Source organism: Podarcis muralis, chromosome 8 (genome assembly GCF_964188315.1).
Source record: "Podarcis muralis chromosome 8, rPodMur119.hap1.1, whole genome shotgun sequence".
Lineage (NCBI taxonomy): Eukaryota > Metazoa > Chordata > Lepidosauria > Squamata > Lacertidae > Podarcis > Podarcis muralis.
In genome coordinates, this window is record NC_135662.1 from 84,475,833 (window position 1) to 84,493,417 (window position 17,585).

Below are 17,585 nucleotides of genomic sequence, written 5' to 3' on the forward strand. Positions count from 1 at the left end.
ATACCCCTTTTGGAGAGACGGACCATTGCTGTAACTGCCTTGCCAATACCAGCATCAAGCTGGTTATAGTGGAGCCCAGGTAGACAAAACCCTCTACCACCTCAAGTGTGTGGTCACCAATGCTGATAATGTGGAGAGCCAGCAACATCCTTTGGTCATGCTGATGACATTGGTCTTTGTCATGCTGATGGTGAGGCTGATCTCAGCGCACGCTTGGGCCAAACGGATGGTGAGTTTCTGTAGAGCTTTCTCAGAATGTGCTGTCAAGGCTGCGTCATCTGCAAAGCACATCTCTCAGATAAGAACCCACCATACTTTTGGTATGGAGCTGTGCCATGTTGAACAGACCCCTGTCACTCCTTGAATGGAAGTATACACCGTCTTCAGTCAAACTGAAGGCATAGAAGAGCCAACAGGCAGAAAAATATGCCAAAGAGCTGGAGCGAGAACACCTATTTCACACTGCTCTTTATGGGGGATGTTTCTGAGGGTGAACTGCCATACTGGACAGTGCAGCGCATGTTAGCAATCACAGCACCCTTTTTCTAAGTGCTCAAAATACCAGCTGCTGAATTCTCTGTTCTAGGGCCTTTCCTGGTATTGATGTCAAGCTCATTGGTTGTTGGTTACCTGGGTCGTCTTCTCCTCCCCCCTTTGTGAAGATGGGGACAACATTTGCCCACCTCCACTGTGCAGGAACCTCACCTGCTCCAAGAATTCTCAAGAGTACATATGGTACAACAAGACTGAGGAGATTTCACCCCTCCCATATCCAAGAATCTGCTGATGTGCTCTGCTAATTCTCCAGAGAGGAGGGGGCGGTTTCTGCTCTCTACTTATTCTGCTCCAGTCTCTCATCAAAGAGAGAGAGAGAGAGAGACTCAGTGTTAGAGAGAGATTGTGTGTATAGATAAGGTTGCTGCTAAGAGCAGCTGCAGACACTCAGTGCAGTTCAGCATTTTTCACTTAGACCTCATTTAGCTCTGTACATAGTTGTGTATTATAGTTGTAGATAGAATAAAGAAGATATTCTACAGAGCTGCTCTCCGAGTCGTTTATGCTCTGCTGTACGACGACTGTCTTCTTGTTGGAGTGAATCCGGTGCTCACAACTCTAAGCTGTGAGTCCACAGCACTTTGACCAGTTACTGTGCAGAAGGTGGTCTCTGGAAGTGCTACCCAGCTCGCCTGGCCCAGTCGGGGCTGAAGTGTGTGAGTCCAGTTGGTGGCACTGGCTCAAGGGCGATGCTGACAAAGACACCACCTTTGGACAGTCTTATGTACACAGGCCTCCACTCCAAACAGCAAATGTTAAGCCCCTTGTTGAAGAGTTGCTGTCCGAGTCTCGCTGCCTCCTTGTTCTCTGGGCACATAGTGCAGCTGGGCTGGTTAACCACACAGCTAGTCAGGCTCTTCCTGCTTCTTCGAGGATGAGATGGGTAAATAGGAATACAAAAACACTGAAAAATGCTAAGTGGCCATCTCTCCACCATGGAAACTTCAAATCCACAAGAGATAATGTTGGTTTTGAAGAGTGGACTGAAAAGAAAAATAATGACTAGACAAGAATGTCTCCATGGAAAATTAACTGAAGAAGCTGCTAATTAGAGCAGAATCGCTAGAGGAAAATTATTTCCAGGCCATGCTAACATTTATCAGATTAAACTCCCTTCAACAGATGGAGTTACATCAATCAAATCAAAGGAGGAGTATAATTTGGTGCTTTAAAGCTTTTAACTGTATTTAAGCCTGTGAACCTAATTATTCTCACTTTACTAATGATGACTATGAGCCTGAGAGAGCGAGATAAGTGAACCAGGGTTTAAATCCAGATATTCTGTGTCTAAGTCCCACAGCCCTCTTCCATGCTTTGATTTCAGAGTAATTACACGTATACCTCAACATCAAAAAAACGAAGATCATGGCCACTGGTCCCATCACCTCCTGGCAAATAGAAGGGGAAGAAATGGAGGCAGTAAGAGATTTTACTTTCTTGGGCTCCATGATCACTGCAGATGGTGACAGCAGCCACGAAATTAAAAGACGCCTGCTTCTTGGGAGAAAAGCAATGACAAACCTAGACAGCATCTTAAAAAGTAGAGACATCACCTTGCCAACAAAAGTCCGTATAGTAAAAGCTATGGTTTTCCCAGTAGTGATGTATGGAAGTGAGAGTTGGACCATAAAAAAGGCTGATCGCCGAATAATTGATGCTTTTGAATTATGGTGCTGGAGGAGACTCTTGAGAGTCCCACGGACTGCAAGAAGATCAAACCGATCCATTCTGAAGGAAATCAGCCCTGAGTGCTCACTGGAAGGACAGATCGTGAAGCTGAGGCTCCAATACTTTGGCCACCTCATGAGAAGAGAAGACTCCCTGGAAAAGACCCTGATGTTGGGAAAGATGGAGGGCACAAGGAGAAGGGGACGACAGAGGATGAGATGGTTGGATAGTGTTCTTGAAGCTACCAGCATGAGTTTGATCAAACTGCGGAAGGCAGTGAAGGACAGAAGTGCCTGGCGTGCTCTGGTCCATGGGGTCACGAAGAGTCGGACACGACTAAACGACTAAACAACAACAACAACAACAACACACGTATACCACATTATTGCATAAAAAAAAGAGAAAAGGCCCAAACTTGCTGTTTATACAGCTGAATTTTAGCCTGACAAGGAGCCTTGGAGGAAAGGTTCACTCACCCTCCCTGCCCTAGCCTTTGTACACTTTGCTTTCCCAACGGTAGGACTTGAAATATTTTTAGCTGCACTTTAGAAATAATTCTGTTGTTCTGCTCTGTCAAATTAAACATCTCTCCTAGTACTTAAGAGCATGACACACATGTTTGCTTAGCCTCCCTCTCCTCCTACCTTTTTCTTTTCTGTTGCTTTTCCACCCCTCCTGGAAACAAGATTCCCAGAGATTCAAGCTTATCAGTGGTTCATAGTTTGTATACAACTGGATCAGGACAACTTCCAAGGTGGCCGCAAGCTCAAGCCTGTAAATTCTTTTTCATTTTTTAAAAATGTTGGTACATTTAAGGTGGGGAGGGAGAGGCGCGTCAGCCAGTTGTTCTATTTTGAAGGCCAGATCTTTCAGCCTTACTTTCCCCTGGTAAATAAGCTCAGAGCCCTTGGTTTTGCTCCACATCTGCTTTCAGCATTCCCGGTGCCCCAGGGTTATTTCCCCCACTTGTTAGCCTTGAATAATTTGTAAGACCTGGGAGTATTTAGATTAATGACTGCAGAAGAAAAAGCAGAAGAAAAAGCATTTACAGTGCAAATCAGTGTTCTGCGCTCCTAAGTTTGGCAATGAATTGTTTAATTAATTACCAATACAAACCTGAACGGTGGAAACTGTTTTTAGTGCATTGGTCATTTAATTAAACTGACATGTTATATTTTTATTATTTGTTCATTGTTTAGATGGAAGAAAAGGGAAATAATTCTTATAAGAAAGCACGAAAGAGTGCCTTGAACTAAAATAGTAGTAGCAGAAGCAATAATAATAATGTCAGGGCTGCCTCAGGTCCCAGCTCACAAGAGACCAACGCCAAGTCCAGTTTATATACAAAGATGTTTATTGCAGTACATTGTACGCTCCACAGCCGAGGCGCGCAGCCCCACGTCTGTTACGCTTAGACCGCTGAAGTCCCCTCTGAGTCAGTCCCTCCTCTGCACCAGCTTAAGAGGCTTGTGCTGCTCCACCTCTTCCTTTCCTTCCTTTTCCGCAGGGTCTTCCTGCCCCCTGGGGTTTCGCCCCTCCTGGATTCCCCTGACGCTGAATCCCCAGACAACTCTTCCCCCCTCCTGCGTGCTTTGGGACCTGACTCCTCCTCCGGGCTCCCTGTACTTCCGCGCGCCTCCACATTTGAACTTGGCGTGCGTTCGCAACCTCTAACCTTCCTCTTGACAGTTACACTACTCCCTGCACTACTCTCCTCCCCTTCTGGGAGGATGTCTTGCTCCGATCTCCCTTCCCTCTCTGCTTCCTGACCTGCTTCTCCTGTCACACTGGAATCTCCACCCCCTTCACTGCGCTCCGGCGGAGAAGCCGGTCCCGACTCCCAACTCCCACTTTGGGTTCCCCTGCTGCTCCCCTGCTCCTGACGAGTCCCCCCTGTGACTCCCCTTGGCCTGACCACAGGCGCCCCCTTTTGGGAATCCTCCGATTCACTTGAAAGACTCATGGAATCCCTCAAGTCATTGTCATCCTCTTCCTCGCCGTCCTGGGATTCTTCCCCCTCGCTCTCAGTCTCCTCCCTCACCTGTGCCTCTCTCCCTGAACCCCTGACAAATAATAATAATAATAATAATAATAATAATAATAATAATAATAATGTAATTCTAATTTTTGTATTATTTATATTAAAATAAAGAAAAATGATGTTCGTCTCCCAAAGACCAATGGATGCTTTACCATTTTGACTGGAGTGGGTATGCTTTTACTCCTACATAATTCGCAAGTTTCCATACGGACATATTCATACATCTTTGATCTCTGGTCAACCATCAACAGGATCTGAGTGTGCTTCTAAGTCTTTGGATAACAGAGTCTGGCAGCAATGATAATGTATATTAAAAAATTACAGTGGCTTTGATACCACTTAATTTGGGAAATTTAGCATGGCCCAATCTTAGTATGTGTACTCCAGAGAACCACCAATAACCACACTTCTGGTTCAATTACAGTATTTATTTATAAGCAAATGATGGTTTTATTGCAATCAAAGAATAAATGATCGTTCTGATATATCAAATTTCCTCTTATTCCTGAAAATGATAGCTCTTGTGGGGTGGTTTGTGCTGCAGAGAAGGCAGCCAAGCCTCGTGTTCATTGCAAACCTAGTATGAAATTATGGGATGTGAGAACCATTTGTGTTGGTAGCACTCAGCTTCTCAAGGAGGTGAGCTGCAAGGCCTGTGTGTGTTTCAGATCAGCACCTTGCTCAGGGAATTTAGTAACTGAACTCATTTCTGACTCATTGCATCTCTCTCTATATGGCACAGAAAACATCTTGGATGTATAACTTTCGATAACCAACAAATTAATAATTTGGCAGTTTCACAGTCTGTTATGGACTGGTACTGTACCTAAACATTTCTGGCCTTCAGCCAACAAATTCATGAATTGCTTCCGGATTGCTTACCTATTTTTGTGTCCTCTGAACGCTTCAATTCCCCGCTCCCTTGGGCCCAATAATTATCAAAGATTGAAGACAAAGGCTCTGAAATTATACCTGCGAGCTCCTTTAGTACCCTTGGAAGCAGCCCATCAGCCCCTGGAGATTTGAATTCATTTCAAGTAGCTAGGTGTTCCCTTACAACTTCCTTTCCTATCTTTGCCGTTACTTCGCCTGTTTTTTTGGCATGGGTTTTGCTGCCTCTCGAGACATCATTGCCAAATGGGTTGCCATGAGGGTTGCCAGGAGACAGCCTTAGTCTCTGCTGGGATGCTGAGTGCCATTTTGAATCAAGATGGTGAACCCAAATTTGACTTCGGTGTGACTTCGCCACATCTTTAAAAAGTACAGTGGTACCTCGAGTTACATACGCTTCAGGTTACATACGCTTCAGGTTACAGACTCCGCTAACCCAGAAATAGTACCTCGGGTTAAGAACTTTGCTTCAGGATGAGAACAGAAATCGTGCGGCGGCGGCGTGGCAGCAGTGGGAGGCCCCATTAGCTAAAGTGGTGCTTCAAGTTAAGAACAGTTTCAGGTTAAGAACAGACCTCCGGAACAAATTAAGTACGTAACCAGAGGTACCACTGTACGTTATTTTTTGGATTCTAAAAGTACCTGCGCAGTGCCAGGCACTCACTGCTAGTCCTGACTCCCTCCTTTGGCAATCCTCACAGAACTCTAGCCCAATGGTTGCCATTTATCTGATTTGAATTAATTTTATAATGAAATGGTTTTAGAATGTTTTATCATTTTACTGTTGTTAGCTGCTCTGAGCCCGGCTTCGGCTGGGGAGGGCGGGATATAAATAAAATTTATTATTATTATTATTATTATTATTATTATTATTATTATTATTATTATTATTAGTGAATGGCTGGAGGGGCTGATGGGAACTGGAGTCTACCAACATTGAGAGGGCCTCATCCCCTCTGCCTGTTCTAAATGCTAAGCGTGAACAGGATAATGGCTTTCAAGCCTTTTCACATTGTTCAAGAACAGAGCTGCTGTTCTTTTCAAGGGCTGTTTTTACCCGTAATGATTTGGCAATCTTAGGCCTCTGCAAGCAGCACAGTATTGGGATTTAATGACAGAGGTGGCTCTTCTTACCACCAAAAGCACAGCCTGCGGGGTGCCTGGCAGCCTCCTCTCATCATCTCCCCCTGGGTGGTACTCAGTTCATCTGGCATCTCTCCACGAAACAGGGCTGGCGCTTTCGTCCCTTGCCAGCGTGTGTGGGCAATCACTTTTCAGAACATTCAGTTCATCCTCCATGAAATAGAGGTTTTTTTGTTTTTTGTTTTTTTGTTATTGTTTTCATATATATAAAAAACCAGCTTCCATTATTTCAGCATCTTGCAACAGCATAAACAAACCCTGTCACCTTAAGGCATTTGGGGGGAAATGAGTACATGTTTGTAATTATTGGTTTATGTTCTACTTCATTCATTTCTGTGGTGAGCAGAATATATGTTTATACCTAGGCTAAATAACTTGAGATGTAAACCAGGCCGTGATAATATCTTTACCGGGGGAGCATAAGGCTGGGGCAAGCAGGTCGTATTTTAAAAGTGCCGTGTTGCTCATTGGTAGTGCTGGAGGTTGCTGTGCAAGTGGGTGGGTCAAAAAATCTTTGGCTTTTGCTGCTCATCGGTATTGACCTCTGCCCAAGTTATGCAACAGACCACTGAAGGAATAAACATTGCCATTTTTCCTAGTTGGAGACAAAGGGTGGACCTTGGTACAGTGGTGCCTCGCAAGACGAAAAGAATCCGTTCCGCGATTCTCTTCGTCTTGCGGTTTTTTCGTCTTGCGAAGCAAGCCCATTAGCGGCTTAGCGGATCAGCTGATAAGCGGCTTAGCGATCAGCTGTTAAGCGGCTTAGCGGATCAGCTGATAAGCGGCTTAGCGATCAGCTGTTAAGCGGCTTAGCGGATCAGCTGTTAAGCGGCTTAGCGGATCAGCTGTTAAGCGGCTTAGCGGATCAGCTGATAAGCGGCTTAGCGGCTTGGGAAAAAGGGGGGGAAAGGAAAAAAACCCTGCAGGAACTCGCAAGACATTTTCGTCTTGCGAAGCAAGCCCATAGGAAATTCGTTTTGCGAAGCACCTCCAAAACGGAAAACCCTTTCATCTAGCGGGTTTTCCGTCTTGTGAGGCATTCGTCTTGCGGGGCACCACTGTATGGGGAATTAGCAGCAAAGGGCTGTTCAGCCCTATCCCTCATGGTTGTTTCCTTCACCTCTATGCTCTGTCACACAGCGGCGGAGGAAGCCACTCGGGCGCTTGGGGCGGCGTGCCCAGGGGTGGGGCGAGCCTCCCATAGTGTGGAGCCAGTGTGGTGTAGTGGGTAAGAGCGGTAGTCTCATAATCTGGGAAACCGGGTTCGAATCTCCGCTCCTCCACATGCAGCTGCTGGGTGACCTTGGGCCAGTCACACTTCTTTGAAGTCTCTCAGCCCCACTCACCTCACAGAGTGTTTGTTGTGGGGGAGGAAGGGAAAGGAGAATGTTAGCCGCTTTGAGACTCCTTAAAGGGAGTGAAAGGCGGGATATCAAATCCAAACTCTTCTTCTTCTTCTTCTTCTTCTTCTTCTTCTTCTTCTTCTTCTTCTTCTTCTTCTTCTTCTTCTTCTTCTTCTTCTCCCATAGGTGCGGGGCACACAGCGGAGCCTCAGAAATCTGCCTGCCTCCTCCCACTCAGCCACCCTACAGCTGAGGGGAGGCGGCGGGCGGACTGTTTGGGCAGCGCGGATCCTGCGGGCGCCTAAGCCACCGCGTCTCTCCCAGGAGAGACGCATGGCTCGGGCACACTGCAGGCCCCACGGTGAGTGTCGGCCGGCATTTTGTCACCCCCCTCAGTGGTGACACCTGGGGCGGTCCACCCCCCAGCCCCCCTTCTTCTGCCCCTGGCTCTGTGTTGGAACAGGAAAAGCAGGCCAACACTCATAAAATATTGGGGTAGGGGAAGTGTGTATTCACACAGCTAGGTTGTGAAAGTAGCGGTGCATTTGTGGCATGGCATATTTTGAGACTTTTTCAACTTTTGCATGAAAATGGAACTTCCTGACATAGAAAATATGGAAACGGTTGGTTTAATTTTTACGTTCTGTGATTATTACATCTAAAAATACAGCCCTAGGAAACAGCTATTAGTGAGCTAATATATTTTATGGAAACCCCCAGTTAAAAGTGTTTGATGCGGTATGCTTCTTAGGAAACCAATATTTCCAGAAACTGAAACTGTACAGCCAAACCATCATCCATGCAAACCAACTCATCGTTCTTTGTTGAAGATCTACACATCAATACATCATTAGGTGTTTGATGAATTGGCTGCCTTCTAGCTACCAATCTGTTTCCAGGCACAATTCCAGGCTTCCTGAAAGACCGTATTCCCTCCTGCAGACATGCCCAGGCTCTGAGGTCTCCAGCGGAGGCCCTTCTCTCGATCCCGCCACCCTCACAGGCACGCTTGGTGGGATGCAGGAGAGGGCCTTCCCAGTGGTGGCTCCTCCCAGACAACTTTGGAACTTCCTCCCTGGAGAAGCCAGACTTGCTGTCCTCCTGCTGGCAGGTGACAGGCCTCTGGGAACTGGCTCCATTTTATTTTTAAGGAAAGGGCTTTTAATAGTACAGCGCTGTTTTCATTATCTATCTATCTATCATCCATCCATCTATCTATCATCTATCAATCTATCTATCTATCATCTATCATCTATCTATCATCTATATTTATCATCATCTATCATCTATCTATCATCTATCTATCATCTATCTATCTATCTATCTATCTATCTATCTATCTATCTATCTATCTATCTATCTATCATCATCTATCTATCTATCATCTATCTATCTATCTATCTATCTATCTATCTATCATCTATCTATCTATCTATCTATCATCTATCATCTATCTATCTATCTATCTATCTATCTATCTATCTATCTATCTATCATCTATCTATCTATATCTATCATCTATCTATCTATCTATCTATCTATCTATCTATCTATCTATCTATCATCTATCTATCTATCTATCATCTATCTATCTATCTATCTATCTATCTATCTATCTATCATCTATCTATCTATCATCTATCATCTAATCATCCACCTATCTATATCTATCTATCTATCTATCTATCTATCTATCTATCTATCTATCTATCATCTATCTATCATCTATCTATCTATCTATCTATCTATCTATCTATCTATCATCTATCTATCTATATCTATCATCTGTCATCTATCTATCTATCTATCTATCTATCTATCTATCTATCTATCATCATTATCTATCTATCTATCTATATCTATCTATCTATCTATCTATCTATCTATCATCTATCTATCATCTATCTATCTATCTATCTATCATCTATCTATCATCTATCTATCTATCTATCTATCTATCTATCTATCTATCTATCTATCTATCTATCATCTAATCTATCTATCATCTATATCTATCATCTATCTATCTATCTAATCTATCATCTATCTATATAAAATTGTATTAGTTTCATTACTTTTTTACTATTATCTGTGTTTTATCTGTGTTGTTGTAATTTGTATAAGTTGCTGTGAGTCCCAGTTTGGGGAAAAGCTGGGATTTAGGCAACAGCAACTGGGAGATGCCCCCAGATTAATCAAAACCAGCTAAAAATATAAGGGGGAAATGAATGAACCCTGTGTATACAATCCCTCCCAATATTTTACCAAACATAGAACCTTGCAAGATAAGAGTCGTTTTCTTGTTGGCGTACATTAAGAATGTAAAAGGGAGCCAGAATGTCCATTCTGATGGGTATTCATCATAATCAAGGCTCTTTCTGTCCCACTGCAATTCCACACCCCCCCCCCCCCCAGATTCTTCAATGGCATTTCCCTCCACAGCATCTTCACTCCCTAGCTTTCTCAAACATCACAGTTAAAGCTAAAAGGCACATTTCAGGCTATTTCCATGTTGACTGATGTCAAACTGCATGCATACCAAATTTGTCTGAACCATGACAGATATATTTGCTGTGTCTGTATGTTGAAGTGTGTGTTCTTGGAAAAGTATTAGTATACTTTTAATTTACAATTTTAAGTGTTTTGTTCTGCATGGGAGTACACCCAGAGGACTCCTGTTTTGGGGGGAGATTTCATGCACTTAATATATTAACTTAATATATTAATATATTATTAAGGGACGCGGGTGGCAAGGGACGCGGGTGGCGCTGTGGGTAAAAGCCTCAGCGCCTAGGGCTTGCCGATCGAAAGGTTGGCGGTTCGAATCCCCGCGGCGGGGTGCGCTCCCGCTGCTCGGTCCCAGCGCCTGCCAACCTAGCAGTTCGAAAGCACCCCCGGGTGCAAGTAGATAAATAGGGACCGCTTACTGGCGGGAAGGTAAACGGCGTTTCCGTGTGCTGTGCTGGCTCGCCAGATGCAGCTTTGTCACGCTGGCCACGTGACCTGGAAGTGTCTGCGGACAGCGCTGGCCCCCGGCCTCTTAAGTGAGATGGGCGCACAACTCTAGAGTCTGTCAAGACTGGCCCGTACGGGCAGGGGTACCTTTACCTTTTTAATATATTAACCTCACTTACCCTCCATTGAATTCAGTAGAATTCAGAGTAGACATGGCACCAGGTCCAACAGAATGGGCTTGTTCTTGTGGCTACTTTCCCCTGACCAGCATGCTCTGCCTTGAACCAATTAAAACAAACGAGTCCGGCTTCCTTTCATGGCAGTTATGATTCTCCCCTTCCACATTTTAACATAGGTCAAGGGAGTGGTGATTTAAACCTGGTCTCCTACACTTAGTTCATTTCATATCCCTCCCCATTATGGAAAGAAGGCACAGAAAAGTGAGTAAGTTGTGGTTGGGTGGAATAATCTGTTTCCATAGGGCTGAAAAGGTTAGGGGGTGGGGTTTGTTAACTGTTCTGTGTGACACCTTCAAAGACTAATAAATTCAGGCTCCAGTCATATCTAGGAGCCATCTCCGTGGAATTTAGTGGGGTTTGCTTCTGAGTAATGTACGGTTTTTGCAACATTAACCCATACCAGAAACTGAAACAGCAGTGACCAAGGTTAGACACTTTTCATGTTTAATTAGGTAAAGGTAAAGGGACCCCGGACCATTAGGTCCAGTCGTGACCGACTCTGGGGTTGCGCGCTCATCTCGCTTTATTGGCCTAAGGAGCCAGCATACAGCTTCCGGGTCATGTGGCCAGCATGACTAAGCCACTTCTGGCGAACCAGAGTAGCGCACAAAAACGCCGTTTTCCTTTCCGCCAGAGCAGTACCTATTTATCTACTTGCACTTTGAGGTGCTTTTGAACTGCTAGGTTGGCAGGAGCAGGGACCGAGCAACAGGAGCTCACCCCGTTGCGGGGATTCGAACCGCCAACCTTCTAATCAGCAAGTCCTAGGCTCTGTGGTTTAACCCACAGCGTGACCCGCGTCCCTGTTTAATTAGGTGCTAAGTACTTAAATACAATGCTGGAACAGGAAAAGGAGAGCAATACCAGTGCTGATTCTGCATTAACTTTATTGTTTCCCTTGTGGCACATTTGTCAATGTAGAACTGAATTTTTTTTGAGCCTTTGATTTCCCCCTTCTGTTCATTAAACTACAGTACCAGATTGCATCCCTCATGCAAAGGGAAGGACATTGTTCCGTGGTCTAGCAGGAATTCGTGTCCATGGCTACTTTCAGCCAACACAAATGCCGCCCAAAGTACAGAACAGCAAAAGTGAATTAGCCCCTGTTATCACATTAGCCTAAGTGCTAACAACTATATAGCACAGGGGTCAGCAACCTAAGTCCCATGGGCCGGAAGCAGCCTGTGGCGGTCATTTGACTGGCCCCCGAACTGAGTTGCCCACTTGCCCGCTGCGCTAAATCGGCACAGCATGGCGCAGGGACTTGCTTCCGTGGCGCCGAAAATCACGGGCATGCGCGCTCACATGGGCCCACAATCCGGCCCATGGAGGGATCTTCGCGGGACCAATCCAGCCCAGGCAAGAAAAACGTTGCTGACCCCTGATATAGCATATTGCAGTGCATGTTGGTTACCTCTTGATTTTCCTAACTCTTTGTGATTTAGAATTAGATCGCTCAACTTAATTTTTAGCAATGGAATGTGTCTCTTGAAAACCTTTTTCTTTAAATAGGATAACTTTTTGGACTGCTGACATTTTATACGTAATTCCAAGCTGCATGTGCCTGGTTGGAGGTAGGGTACATAAACATTGTAAAAAATGTATACAGTGGTAAGGTAAAGGTAAAGGTACCCCTGCCCGTACGGGCCAGTCTTGACAGACTCTAGGGTTGTGCGCTCATCTCACTCTAGAGGCCGGGAGCCGGCGCCGTCCAAAGACACTTCCAGGTCACGTGGCCAGTGTGACATCGCTGCTCTGGTGAGCCAGAGCCGCACACGGAAACGCCGTTTACCTTCCCGCTAGTAAGCGGTCCCTATTTATCTACTTGCACTTTAAGGGTGCTTTCGAACTGCTAGGTGGACAGGAGCTGGGACCGAAAGACGGGAGCTCACCCCGCCACGGGGATTCGAACCGCCGACCATATGATCGGCAAGTCCTAGGCACTGCGGTTTTAGCCACAGCGCCACCCACGTTCCGTATACAGTGGTACCTTGGGTTAAGAACTTAATTCGTTGTGGAGGTTTGTTCTTAACCTGGAAATGTTCTTAACCTGAGGTACCACTTTAGCTAATGGGGCCTCCTGCTGCTGCTGCGCCACCGCTGCATGATTTCTGGTCTCATCCTGAAGCAAAGTTCTTAACCTGAGGTACTATTTCTGGGTTAGCGGAGTCTGTAACCTGAAGCGTATGTAACCTGAAGCGTATGTAACCTGAAGCGTATGTAACCTGAGGTACCACTGTATATTCATTGCACTGGTTAAAAGAAATCAACACAGAGGGATTGTCAGAAGGATTTGTATCAATTAACCTCCCCCCCCTCCAGCTGATATTCAACATGAATTTTCAGCCATGGCTGCCAGGAGGGAGGATGCAGAGAGACTCCTAGTAGTTGTCTCCCACATTATTCCCATTAAATTCCAGTAGCAGCCTAAGTACACAGCAAGGCACATAAGGAGAAGTTCCACCCCCTGACTCTCTCCCAGCTGGCATTTACTCTCCGTTTGCTGCCTCCAGATCTAGCTCCCTGATCTTCAGCCGGTGGGTCAGGGCCTTCTGCTGAGTCTCAGCCTGACCCCAAGATCCATCACAGCAGCAGCAGCAGCCCCATAGGAAATGAAAAGTGGCTCCCCCAGGCGTGTTTGGGCGAAAGCTGAGCCTGAGCTTCGAAAGCTTTAAGAGAACTGATGCAGCTGAAAGCCAGTAATTCTGAGAGTTCCCCCCCCAAGCTTTCAAAAGTGGAACTTGGCTAACTTAGGGAGCACCTCAAACCAAATGCCATCTGCACTGGTGGAGGAAGAGGGGGGCGGGGGGAGCGCACCGCCCCTGGCTGCGTGATCCAGGTGGGGTTCCATCGTGGCTGCCCCCCCTGCCTGCGCTGGGTGTTACTCCCCCGCAGGCAGCACATCTCGCCCCTGTGGGTGACACACCACGACCCCAGAACGCACGCCATGCCCCTGAGGGTGGCGTGCCACGTCCCCGGGACACACGCCACACACCCCTAGGACTGTTGGGATCTCCGCTCGGCCAAGCTGATAAAGCTCATCTTCCTCTGGAATCGCCCTCCCGACGAATAATTAACGACCTGAGCCTTTGATGAGGCTTTCAGGCACGTTCCGATTCAGCAGAGAATCAAAGCAGCACGCGGAAGTGATGAGAATTATGGCTACATCGTTATGCTTTATTTCTTACTACGCAGACAGAAAAACACATCCTCTCTCTGTGAGAGCAGAGAGCAACTGAAAGGAAGGAACAAAGGAAACAGGAAACCACTAACGTCACATCCCGTCTCCCATGAGACTTCCAACAGTCTGGAAGGTCTCTGGAATGTAAACAGAGTCCTGTGACTCTAAGCAGCTGCTCAGTGGCAAACAGAAACTAACTAGGACATGCGCCAGCCACGCCCCCACCTGCTGTCCGCCCCCCGGTGCCGGAGCATGAAGCTCCGCCACTGATCACCTGCTGGGATGAGCAGAGTCTGGAACATGCAAATTCTGGCGGAGCTACGGCAGGCTACAGCAGCCAAAATCCTCCCTCCTGGCTCTTCTGGGGCTCCCCACCAACCCATAAGAAAGGGAGATGGTTCCTGGTATTTTTAATGCAAAAACTAGCCCTTTTTCTGCAGTGGTATTAAAAATAAAAATTAAATTTGCCTTTGCGGGTACAGGAGGCAGGGGAGGAGAAAGGAAGGAAATGAATTAATTCAAGGGACTCCAAAACCCTGGTGGACTTGGAGTGACTCATTTTTCATTTTCATTTTTTTTTACTACGGTTTTGTGCAAATGTGGAATATTAGAAAACTTGTACTTCAGTTACAAAAAAAACAACAACAAAAAAACCCTGTTTGCACACAGATAAACAAATTCTTTCAGGCATGCATGTAGCAGAACTCAGCAACGCAGCACAAATACATCCCATCAAACACAGCCCAATGGTGGGGAAACACTGAGGTCGATTTTGGAGGCATCAGACTGAAAGCAACATGTACATGGAAACAGCCAGTCATGAACACAGGTCTGCCTTAGTGTGGCTGCAGTTGTACTAGCCCCCATCATCATCATCAACAACAACTTTATTGCACTAGCCAAAGGCCATGGCATCATTCACAAAGTGAACAAAAAGAAAAGCAACAATAACCGTAAAAACATCAGGCACTGCAAATACAATAAACCACGGTCACGTCTCCTAGAAATTATTTGTTGCATACGATAGAATAGCAGGAGGTTCTCAGGTAGAATGTGCCAGTTTAAATGTCCCAATCGCCTTTGCAATTGACCGCTGTTTTATCTATGTAGTTCTTTTCTCCTGATCTTCTTAGCTGCCATCACATATAGTGCTACCTCAGGCATGTCCAACAGGTCGATTGTAATCTAGAGGTAGATTACTGGACGTCTGCGGTAGATCACTGGTAGATCATTGGCTCCCCCCAAAGAAGCTGAACAACTGTGGCTCCCCTAAAAAAAGCTCAACATTTATTTTACCTGCTCCCTGAAAAAACCCAACAACTTTGACCCGAACCCCCCCCCAAAATGGGCCTTCCTCCTTCCTAAAAAAAGTTCAACAACTTTGACCTGAAGCCCCAAAAAGGGGTACAGTGGTGCCTCGCAAGATGAAATTAATTCGTTCCGCAAGTTTTTTCTTCTTGCGAGTTTTTCGTCTTGTGAAGCACGGTTTCCCATAGGAATGCATTGAAAATCAATCAATGCGTTCCTATGGAAACCGCCTTCAGATCAGGTCCGGGGACAGTCTGCGATTTTAAAATGCTGGCGGTCGGCAGCAAAGCCCTCCTGTACCCGGAGCTTGCGCAGCGCGCTTCCCTGCTATCCCGGACCGCTTTTAAAATGCTGGCGGTGGGGAGCAAAGCCTTTCGGCCCCCACCGGCCTTCCTGGACCTCTTCTGAAGGCCGGAGGGGGGGCGAAAGGCTTTGCTCCCCACCGCCAGCATTTAAAAGAGGTCCCCGGAGATTTCCCTATGGGCTTTCTTCTTGCGAAGCAAGCCCATAGGGAAATTCGTCTTGCGGAACGACTCAAAAACGGAAAACTCTTTCCTCTTGCGAGTTTTTCATTTTGCGAGGCGTTCGTCTTGCGAGGTACCACTGTAGATCACTGCCAGTTTTTAACTCTGTGAGTAGATCACAGTCTCTTGGGAGTTGGCCACCCTTGCTACTTTATAAGTTACAAAGTCATCAGTATCACTCAGCAGCCATTTCACCCTTTCCACCCTGTTCAAGTGTGTTCCATTTGTAATCAGGGGTTTTATAAATCAGTCTCTTGGCTCTCTATATAGCAAGCAATGCAATAAGTAGGGATACAGGTCCTCTACACAAGGTTTCCCACACAGACAGAATCTCTCCTTTGCCGTATTGACCATCCACCACCGCCGAAGGCATCAATTGGAATTGTAATTCTGTAAAATACTAGCCCCTATTCATACCAACAAGCTCCTAACTGGACTTGTATTTAATTGCACTGAAAACCTGAAGAAAAAACCCAGATTTAATTTAACAATACTGTATACATTAATTATCATAAAAAAGAACCCGAGGGGGATATATGATTTACTTAAGATATAGAAAACTAATTACATAATTAATTGTGCATGGAATTCTTTATATTGCAAGGTAATCAACAGTCGGGAGATTAAGTAATTGTAAATCTTATCAGCTCATTAGAAACCTGAATTGTGTGGTAAAAGTCTCCATTAAAAAATGTGCCCACAATTTCAAATTGACATAATTAATTGAATCTCCTGGCATTTCTGCAACCCATAGCAGATTTTTGGGTGGGCTTACATTGTTCAGTGTGTCTTCCTGTAACCCGCAGGACTTGCCGGGCCATTTCAGAGGTGTATAGCTGACAATGCACGCTGATCATGCGACAGGAATTACCGTACTTTGTTTTAAAATCCTGTTATAGACAGCTTCACATGCCTATTTTGACAAGGCGAGAATTGTTACGTTCAGGTTAGCTGCAGTAGAGCCCATCTATATTTCAGATTGCCCCTTTGCTTTCCTCTGGGCAAAGCCGAGTCGGAACAAACGTTTCTTCCGATTTATCGCTCAAGAGCAGGTTTTGGGGGCAAAAGCGGCAGGACAAAGGCAAAACTTTTTGGACTTTTGCCTAGAAAGCATGAAGAAAGTGGGAAAGGGCACAGACCCAGAAGTGTGTGCTTTTCTTTTGTCTTGTTCCTTGAGGTTTAGCCGTTGATGTTTTAACTTTCCCCCACTGTGGCTATTCTTAAAGGTAAAGGGACCCCTGACCATTAGGTCCAGTTGTGGCCGACTCTGAGGTTGCGGCCCTCATCTCACTTTATTGGCCGAGGGAGCCAGCGTACAGCTTCCGGGTCATGTGGCCAGCATGACTAAGCCGCTTCTGGCGAACCAGAGCAGTGCACGGAAACACCGTTTACCTTCCCGCCAGAGCGGTACCTATTTATCTACTTGCACTTTGACGTGCTTTTGAACTGCTAGGTGGGCAGCAGCTGGGACTGAGCAACAGGAGCTCACCCCATTGCAGGGATTTGAACCGCCGACCTTCTGATCGGCAAGTCCTAGGCTCTGTGGTTTAACCCACAGCGCCACCTGCGTCCCATGGCTATTCTTAAGTTGTTGCTTATGTACGTTTAATTTTTTACCTCACTATTATTTTAGCACTGTGCTTTTTAGTTGCTGTTCAGAACAGCCTTGACACTGTGAGGGTCAAAAATAAATATAAGCATTGAATCAGTTCCAGCCCATCTAACCATCTTCCCCTC